At 38.9% G+C, this 9,186-nt stretch overlaps 1 non-coding gene across 1 annotated transcript; it reads right to left on the reverse strand.

Annotated features, from left to right (window-relative positions):
* Nucleotides 1–7,003: 7,003 nt before the first annotated feature.
* LOC125910477 (U6 spliceosomal RNA) lies at nucleotides 7,004–7,110 on the reverse strand. Its single transcript, XR_007453987.1, has one exon. It is a non-coding gene; the product is annotated as a U6 spliceosomal RNA (small nuclear RNA).
* Nucleotides 7,111–9,186: the final 2,076 nt, after the last annotated feature.

Here is a 9,186-nt window from a genome sequence, read left to right on the forward strand (position 1 = left end):
CTCACAGCATAAACAAACATTAATTTGGGGTGGATCAGAGATCTAAACATAAAATCTAAATTTTAAAGCTTTTAAAAGAAAACACAGAAGAATATCTTCATGAGCTTGGAGTAGGCAGATATTTTGGATGGAATACAGAAACACTAGCCATAAAATTAAAACTCATAAGTTGGACTTCATAAAAAGTAAAAATTTCACCATTAAGATAATAAAAAGGCAAGCCACAGAGTGGTTGAATACATTCTCAATGTATACGTTTAAAAAGGACCTGAATCCAGAATATATGAAGAACTCTCTCAAATCAAGTAGACACCTGACAAAAGAAGATGTACGAATGGCCAATAAGCACGTAAAAGAAGCTTATATCATTAATCAGAGATATGCACTCTAAAAACATAAAGACTATGTCATACCCTATAGAATAATTAAAATTTAAAGGACTGGCAATAGGTCCATACCCCTTGCTCTGTCCCTTCACTTTCCAAATGATTCAGTCCTAAAATCATTATGTGGAACAGAGCAAGGTAGGTGCCACATGATGGAGATTTGGGGGAAGGGGCAGCCTCATTGGGTTAGAACAGTGTATCAGGACTCTAGCAGGGTGAGGGGGAAAGCATGTTTAGGAACAGTTCAACATGGCATATTAGAGCATAAGCAACTTGGGACAGGTGCTCACACAGAGGGAAGCCCGATATTAGATGTCAGAGGCTGAAGAGGAAGAGCCCAGAGTCCATAATGGGAGATAGCCTAACATGGGGAGTTAGAGCCTAAGCTGAGTGAGAAGGTATCCGTGTGAGGGTGACCCAGCATGGAAGTCAGAGCCTAAGTGGACTAAGGAGGTCATCCACTTGGACAGGTGGCCCAAAGCAGGGTCTCAGAACCTGAGCAAGGAGAGGAGGGTATCCTGGTAGAAACAGTGAGAAGGGTGACCACACTGGGGAGGAGATAGCAGTGGACATGGGAGATTGGATATATTCAGTGTATTGATCAAATAAATGAATATAATGATAACATATGTCAGAGAAAAGAGCTAAAAATATGGAAAGTGGAAAAACAAAAGTGAACCCCACCGTACGAGTTGTGTTAAAATTGGAAGTATTGGTGTAGACTCATGGTTTTCAATCAATGTAAAGGGGGTATGGAAATAAACATAGATGTAAGTGTGTGCATAGGTGTGTGTGTGTGTGTGTGTGTGTGTGTGTGTGTGTGTGTATCCATCCACGTATTCCCTAGTTTTCTCCTGAGAGAGGCCTTGGAGCAGTGATATGCTAATAACAATGAGCACATGAAGTGCCTAAATCTTGGTTTCTAAATACCATCTTCCATTAAAAGAAACAAAGACTCCTTGGATAAATGGCTGATTCCAGAGGTAGGCAGAAAAAGTTCACGGCAATAGTGAATGTTCTTGTGCCAGAAAGCAGAGAATTGTTCCAAGAATGATAGGGACATTTCAAAAGGACACAGAAGTCACTTTATAGGGCCAAATATGGTACAATTTGAGTATCAAAATAAACAATGATAGTAAGAGATTATTACCTACTGAAGAACATTGGAAAACACAAGTCCATGCGGATATAAATTAATAAATGAACAAACTGAAAGTTTGCAAAGCAATTAGTTACCTAATATCAGAGTACTTTCCTACAAAAATGTAAATTGCAAAGAGAAAAGAGTAACTTTATATTGGAGAAGACATGTAGACGCCACCTTATTCAAATGATCAGAGTCAATATTATCAGTAAGGACAAATTAAAGTCATGTACCTTCTATGATAATCTTGCCAAAGATGTATAACATGGATACAATTATGAAGAAACATCAAACGGCCCCCAAATTTGAGGCCATTCTACAATATAATTGGCTTGGAAACTTTAAATCTTTAGGGAGGGCAACCTGAGAAAAGTTCCCGTTTAATGAAGACTAAAGAAATTTGACAACTAAATGCACCATATACTTTTTGAACAGGATTCTTTTACTAGAAAGAACATTATTAGGACAATTGTTAAAGCTTGAATAGTGTCTGAGGATTAGATCGCTGCAGTGCACCAAGATTAACTCCCTAATTTTGATTGTCATGTAGAAGAATGTCCTTGATTGTGTAAAATACACACGAAAGAATTAGGGGAACATGGAGCATCACGTTGGCAAAGGAAAATGTTCTTTGTACGGTAGCTGCAACTTTTGTGACTGTGCTACAACCTTAACAAAATATATTAAAAGTATGATCACACACACGTACAAGATAAGATCGAGTTTTGGCAAGGATGTGGATCAGCTGTTCCCTACTGTGGGTGGATGGTTAAATGGTACAGCCACTTTGGAAAAGTGTATGTCAGTTTCTTATAACATCAACGTTACACCTACCCTATGCCCCCATAATTCCACTCCTCGAAGTGCCCATAAAAAGTCTTTTATTAGAATGTTCTTAAGCAGATTAATTTGACATAGCCCCCAACTGAAAGAACCCATGTGTCCATCAATAGGTGAATGGATAAATAAATTGTGATTTATCCACGCATTGGAAAACTTCAGCTATAAATAGAACTGCTGATACACAGAATAACGTGAATGACTCTCAAAAGAATTATGTTGAGGGGTACCTGGGTGGCTCAGTCAGTTAAGCATCGACTTCAGCTCAGGTCATGGTCTCATGGTTCATGAGTTTGAGTTCCGCGACCGGATCTGTGCTGACAGCTCAGAGCCTGGAGCCTGCTTTGGATTCTGTGTCTCCCTCTCTCTCTCTGCCCCACCCCACCCCCCTTGTGCTCTCTCTCTCAAAAGTAAACATTAAAAAAAAAAAAGAATTATGTTGAGTGAAAGAAGCCAGACACCGTCAATTTATACTTATGATTCCATTTATATTTAGTTTAAGAAGAGTCAAAACAAAACCAAAGAAATTGAAATTAGAATAGTTATTGTTTTGGAGAAATAAAGATTGACTGGAAAGGGACAGGAGAGAACTTTTTGGGTGCAGAAATGTTTTATAGTTTGATTGGCTGATGGTTATATGTGCATATGTATGTGTCAAAACTGATCAAACTGTACATTTAAGATCTATCCATATTATTTTTATAATCTATACCTCAATTTAAAAAGCTACATTTAAAAAAATTCACCAAATCATCAGCAGTGGTTACTCTAAGGAGTGGGATTCTTTCATTTTCCACATAGTGCATTTCTGAGGTGTTTGAACTTTCTTCAACATGTATGTGTTAATTATTTAAAAGAACCACATTTAGAATCCAAAAATATAATTACATAAAGGTAGGATTTGTCCAAAGGGTGCTCAAGCAACTAGGTGTTTCAGGAGGAAGTTAAGTTAGACCTTCTTCTGTAGTATACACCCTGCCCCCAAGTTCAGGTAAGTGAAAGAGGTAATTAATGTATAAAGTCAAGCCATAATTTTAAATCAAGCCATAAATAACAGAAAATAGAGGTTAGCCTTTATTTCTGAATGGCAAATAAACTAATATTGAAAGCAATGTTAGGAACTCTAAAGGAATAGATTTTTGCTACACAAAAATATTAAGATACATAATAAAATTATATGCAAACAAAATTAAACACAACAGGAAGTTGGGGGAATTTACAAAAATACAGTGTTTGACAGATTTATAGGCAAAGCATGTGAATTGTAGCAAGGAAGGAAGAATAGAAGGGATGAAGGAGGGAGGAAAAGAGAAAAAAGGAAGGAAAGAAAGAAAAAAGGGAAGGGATGAAAGAGAGGAGAAGAGAAGGGAGGGTAGGGGAGGAGAAAGGAGGAAGGAGGGGGAAGGGAGGGATAGGAGTTAGGAAGGGAAGGAAGAGGAGGAGGAACACAATGGCTAATCAACAAGTGAATAAAAACTAAACCTGAAATTTTACCTATCCAATTAGCAAACATTATTGTTACATTCTAGTATTTGATGGCAGGCATAGGCAGGCAAGACAAATTCTTGGTCACTACTTGTAGGAGTGTAAATTGCTATATTTCCGAAAATCAATCTAACAATGTGTATTCATAATCGTTAATATGTTTATATTCTTCGAACCAGAAATAACACTTTTTGGAATCTTTCTAAAGGAAATAATCATAAGAGTCACTCTTTTCAGGATTATTCATAATTGCCCAAATGATTTTAAATAATAACCCAAATGCCAACAGTATGGGACTGATTCGTTATATCATAGGATATCTGTTTGATGGATTATTATTCTACCATTAAATAAAGCTTACAATGAGTTTTCAACAACTCTTTTTTTTTTTTTTTTTTTTTTTTTTTTTTAGTGCTCATGATAAATTAAGACCAGCAAGGCTGACTCCAGTTTGCCTCCAAAACAGAAATTTCCCACTGGTGCAAAAACACTGTCTCTAGACACACCACATCCCCCACTCATTATATTGTAAATATATTAAACGTTAAATGGTACCTCTGCCCCATATGTACTATTCAGGGTTTGTTCAGGACAACACAAGCCACTTCACGTCTTCTGGGTCTACAGGTTTAACACAGCAGTAGGGGTTTACACGGTCGTTGGACGAGCAGGGAGGGAGCAGAGCTGGGACAACTGCTGCGAAGGCACAGGTGGACGCTGGAGGTCTCAGCCGGAAGCAGGGGTTCCCCGAGAGCTTGCCGGACAGCCTCGGTGACGCGCATCTGCTCAGCATCTGTCTGTCACCACCTCTGGAGAATAACAGGTTCCCTTTCCCTTCTACCTGCCAAATTTCCCCTGAATTCCTTTCATGCAAACGCCAACCTCCAGGTGGGGGCATTCTGGGAAATGTAGTTCCTGGCTGCTCTGCATTGCGGAAAAGGGGTTGGAGGGATTCTGTGCTGAACAGTCTATCTGGCACTAGGTACCAAGTCCGAGGATTGTCCTCACACTCACCTGTCGAGTCCGCAAGTAGTCAGGAGGCCACAGGCGTTAGGGTTGAATAAAAAAAGAATTTGGATTAGAGATAACAGAAGTTGAATTATATATTTTCTTATTAAAATAGCTCATTTTTTCACACATGAGGCATTTCTAGCTCATTTTATTACAAATTGGCAAAGCAAAACAAAGCACCAAGCTGTATGAGTGAAGCCAATTTATAGATCCTCTTTAGAAAAATTAGAAAATGGCATTAATAAAACTACTCAAAAAACTATTCAAAACCCTCATACACTGGTAGGAATGTAAAATGTGGCAGCCACTGGGGAAAACAATCTGGCAGTTACTCAAAAAGCTAAGCATATTACTCAAAAAAATTTGTAGGGTCGCCTGGATGGCTCAGTCGGTTAAGCGTCCGACTTTGGCTCAGGTCATGATCTCGCAGTTTGTGAGTTCGAGCCCCGTGTCTGGCTCTGTGTTGACAGCTCGGAGCCTGCTTTAGACTGTGTGTCTCCCTCTCTCTCTGCCCCTCCCTCACTCGTGCTCTGTCTCTGTCTCTCAAAAATGAACAAATGATAAAAAAAATTTTTTTTTAATTTTTTAATCTTTAAAAATAAATAAATAAATAAATAAATAAATAGGCACCTGGCTTGCTCAGTTGGTAAAGCATGTGACTCTTGATCTCAGGGTTGTAGGTTCAAGCTCCATCCTGGATACAGAGTTTATTTAAAATTAAAAAAAAAATATTTTCTCAAAGAAGTTAAGCCTAGAATGACCATATAACCCAGCAATTCCACTCCTCGGTGTATAGTCAAGAAAAATATAAATATATGCTCAATATGCTCACACAAAAACTTACACACTAATGTTCATGGCAGCATTTTTCTTACAAGCCAAAAATGGAAACAAGCCAAATATCCACCAACTAACTAATATACAAGCCAAATACCCACCAACTTACTAATATAATGACTTATACTAATGAATAAACAAATGTGGTATATCCATACAATGGAATACTGTTTGGCCCTGAAAAGGAACGAAATACTGACACATGCCAACACGGATGAACTTTGAAAATACTATGCAGTGTGACAGACATAAAAGCTATAGGCTTTATTGTATCCTTTGTATAAAATGTCCAGAAGAGGGAAATGTATAGAGATAGAAAGTAGATTCAGTGCTGAGGAGAAACGGGGACTGGAGAGCGACTGCTGGCAGTAATTGCTAGTAATCGCTAATACCGGGTTTCTTTGGGCAGTGATAAGAATGTTCCAAAACTACAGGGGGTGACAGCTGTATGTCTCTGTGAACACACTACAAATCGCTGAGTTTGCAAAACTTGTGGCAAAACATACATAAAATAAAATGTATCATTTCAACAACGCTCAGGTGTATGGGTTCTGTGGCGTTAAGCACGTTCCTGTCGCTGAGCAACCATCACCTGCATCCGTTTCCAGAACTCTTTCTGTTTTGCAAAAACCGAAACTCCGTGTCCCATTAAACAATAACCCTCCGCTCTCTCCCCTCCCAGTCCTGAGCTGGACTTCTTGAGGGTCCTGGTGTAAATGGACTCGTACTCTTTATCTTTTTGTGACAGGTTTATTTCACTGAGCGTGATGTCCTCACGTTTCATCCATGTTGGAGCATGTGGCAGAATATCCTTCCTTTTCAAGGCAAGATAATATTATGTTTATCCCTTCATCTGTTGACAAACACTTAGGTTTCTTCCATTCTCTGGGTCTTGTGAATAATGCTATGATGAACATGGTTTTTTTAATGCCCCCCCCCCCCCCCCCCCCCGCAACACCCTGCTTTCAATACTTAGGAGTATATACCTAAGACTGGAATTGCTGGGTCATATGGAGGTTCTGTTTTTAATTTTTTTTTAATGTTTATTTATTTTTGACAGAGAGAGGGAGAGAGACAGAGCATGAGTTGGGGAGGGGCAGAGAGAGGGAGACACAGAATCGGAAGCAGACTCCAAGCTCCGAGCTGTCAGCACAGAGCCCAATGTGGGGCTCAAACCCGCAAGTGGAGAGATCATGACCTGAACTGAAGTCACCCAGCTCAGTCACCGACTGAGCCACCCAGGTGCCCCTCTTATGATAGCCATCTTAACAGATGTAAAATGGTATCTCGCCATGAATTTTTTTTTTTTTTACAGTTCACAAATTTGTGTGTCATCTTTGTGCAGGGGCCATACCAATCTGCTCTGTATTATTCCAGTTTTAGTATGTGTGCTGCTGAAGGGAGCACTCATTGTGGTTTCGATATGCATTTTGAATTATTCACTTTTTAAGGGGTAATTTTATGGTATGTGAATTACATCTCAATTTAAAACAACTGTTCATTGAGAGGCCTTGTGCCCTGAGCATACCTAATGTCCGGATCTTGGCTTCTATGTTTCTTCACTAAAAGAAACCTGATCTGTGGTGGAGAAAGGACAAAGTGAGCCTGGGATATTAAGCAAGGAAGTGCTTAAACAGGGATGCGGCCTGTCTAAAGGACACTGGCCAAATTGGGGACAGATTGAGCATCAAAATGAGTAAGGACTACACTTGATTGTAAAATATGGCATAAATAACAATCCATGAATTCATGGCAATAGAAAGGGAGAGAAAGAGAGAAAACAGTGATTCTTTATAGAAGAGTCCAGCTAATAGACGTAAAAGGAATTAGAGAATTTAGAAATCACCATTTTGCAACTCCTAACGAAATAATTGGTTCAAGCAAGGGTTCGGTAATAGGTGCTAGAACCATTAAGTGAACAACTATTAGGAAACTGAATATTCACATGGTGGCATCTCCCAGATTACTTTTAATTACAAATGGAAACATACACCTTTGCAGTGGAGAAATCTGGCATTTACTACTTTAAACATGAGGTCAGTTTAAACATCATGAATGGTAGAAAAACTTGACCTCTGTGCTTCCGAATATGACGCAGTAGTAAGTATACAACATCAGCTATTATTCTTACTAAAATGTGTGGCCTGAATGTAATCAGCCTTCTCTAGACCTGATCTTCATTTTCCAGGAATTCAGCAGATAGTGGGACTATTCTCTAAGACAGTTCACCTAAAATCTTCAAAAAGTTAAGGCCATTAAAAAAAAAAAAAAAAAAAAGGAAAGAAGCAACAACACCAAAGGGACTGCTGTAGATTAAAAGACACTGAGGAGGGGCGCCTGGGGAGCCCCTGGGGGCACTCAGTTGGTTGAGCCTCCAACTCTTGGTTTTGGCTCTGATCATGATCTCACGGTTTGTGGGGTAGAGCCCGGCATCAGGCTCCGTGCTGTCAGTGCAGAGCCTGCTTGGGATTTTCTACCTTTCTCTGTGTTCCTCCCTGACTCACGCTGCCCCTGTCTCTCTCAAAATAAATAAATAAACTTTACAAACAAAACAAAACAAAACAAAACAAAACAAAACAAAACAACCGAGGAGCACCTGGGGGGCTCAGCCTGTTGAGCATCTGACTTGGGCTCAGGGACCCTCTGTTCCCCTCTCTCTGCCCCCCCCCCACCCCCCAGCTCACTCTCTGTCTCAAAAATAAACCAAAAAAGACACTTAAGAGACCTAATTAAACAATAGCAGCAACAACAAAACTTCACACCTGTTCAGTAAGGGTCTACTGCTGGCTGCATGTAGATTTTGCAAACTGGTGTTAAAATTAGGGAGGCACATTATCACGCTTTGGTGATAATCTAAAATACTTATTATTAAAACTTGTTAACGAATGGAAATTTTCATGGCAAATCTCTTTCGTATTCCCTCCCCTATGGGAAAAGAAATCATAATCACAGAAATGGCTGCCCTTGAAAGTATGTAATACAGCATGTGCTTCAAGATATTTGTATGATTTATCACTAAATCACAGATTCAGCATGGAAGAAAAGAGAAATGTACAGACAACTTCTCATTTCACTGAGCATGCAAACCCTTTCCACCTGTTAACGTCATTAACTGCAGTATGGGCCACTATAACATAACATTTCCAGACAAATGGAACTTTTTAAATAGCACTGCCCAATGGAAATATAATGTGAGCCACAAATGTAAACCCATGTATAATTTTACTTTTTTTAATAGTCATGTTAAAAAAAAAAGTAAAAAGAAGTAGGCAAAATTCACTTTAACAATATATTTACTTAACCCAATACATTCAAAACATTATAATTTCACTAAGTAATCGATATAAAAATTATTAAAAAGACATTTTACATTGTTTTATTGTACTGCCTTTGAAATCGGTATATAATTTGCACTTCTCGCACATTTCAATTTGGACTGACCACATTTCATACACATATAAGTTGGACAGTACAGGCCTAGAG

The sequence above is a fragment of the Panthera uncia genome (genome assembly GCF_023721935.1).
Source record: "Panthera uncia isolate 11264 chromosome B3 unlocalized genomic scaffold, Puncia_PCG_1.0 HiC_scaffold_1, whole genome shotgun sequence".
In the NCBI taxonomy this organism is placed as follows: Eukaryota; Metazoa; Chordata; class Mammalia; order Carnivora; family Felidae; genus Panthera; species Panthera uncia.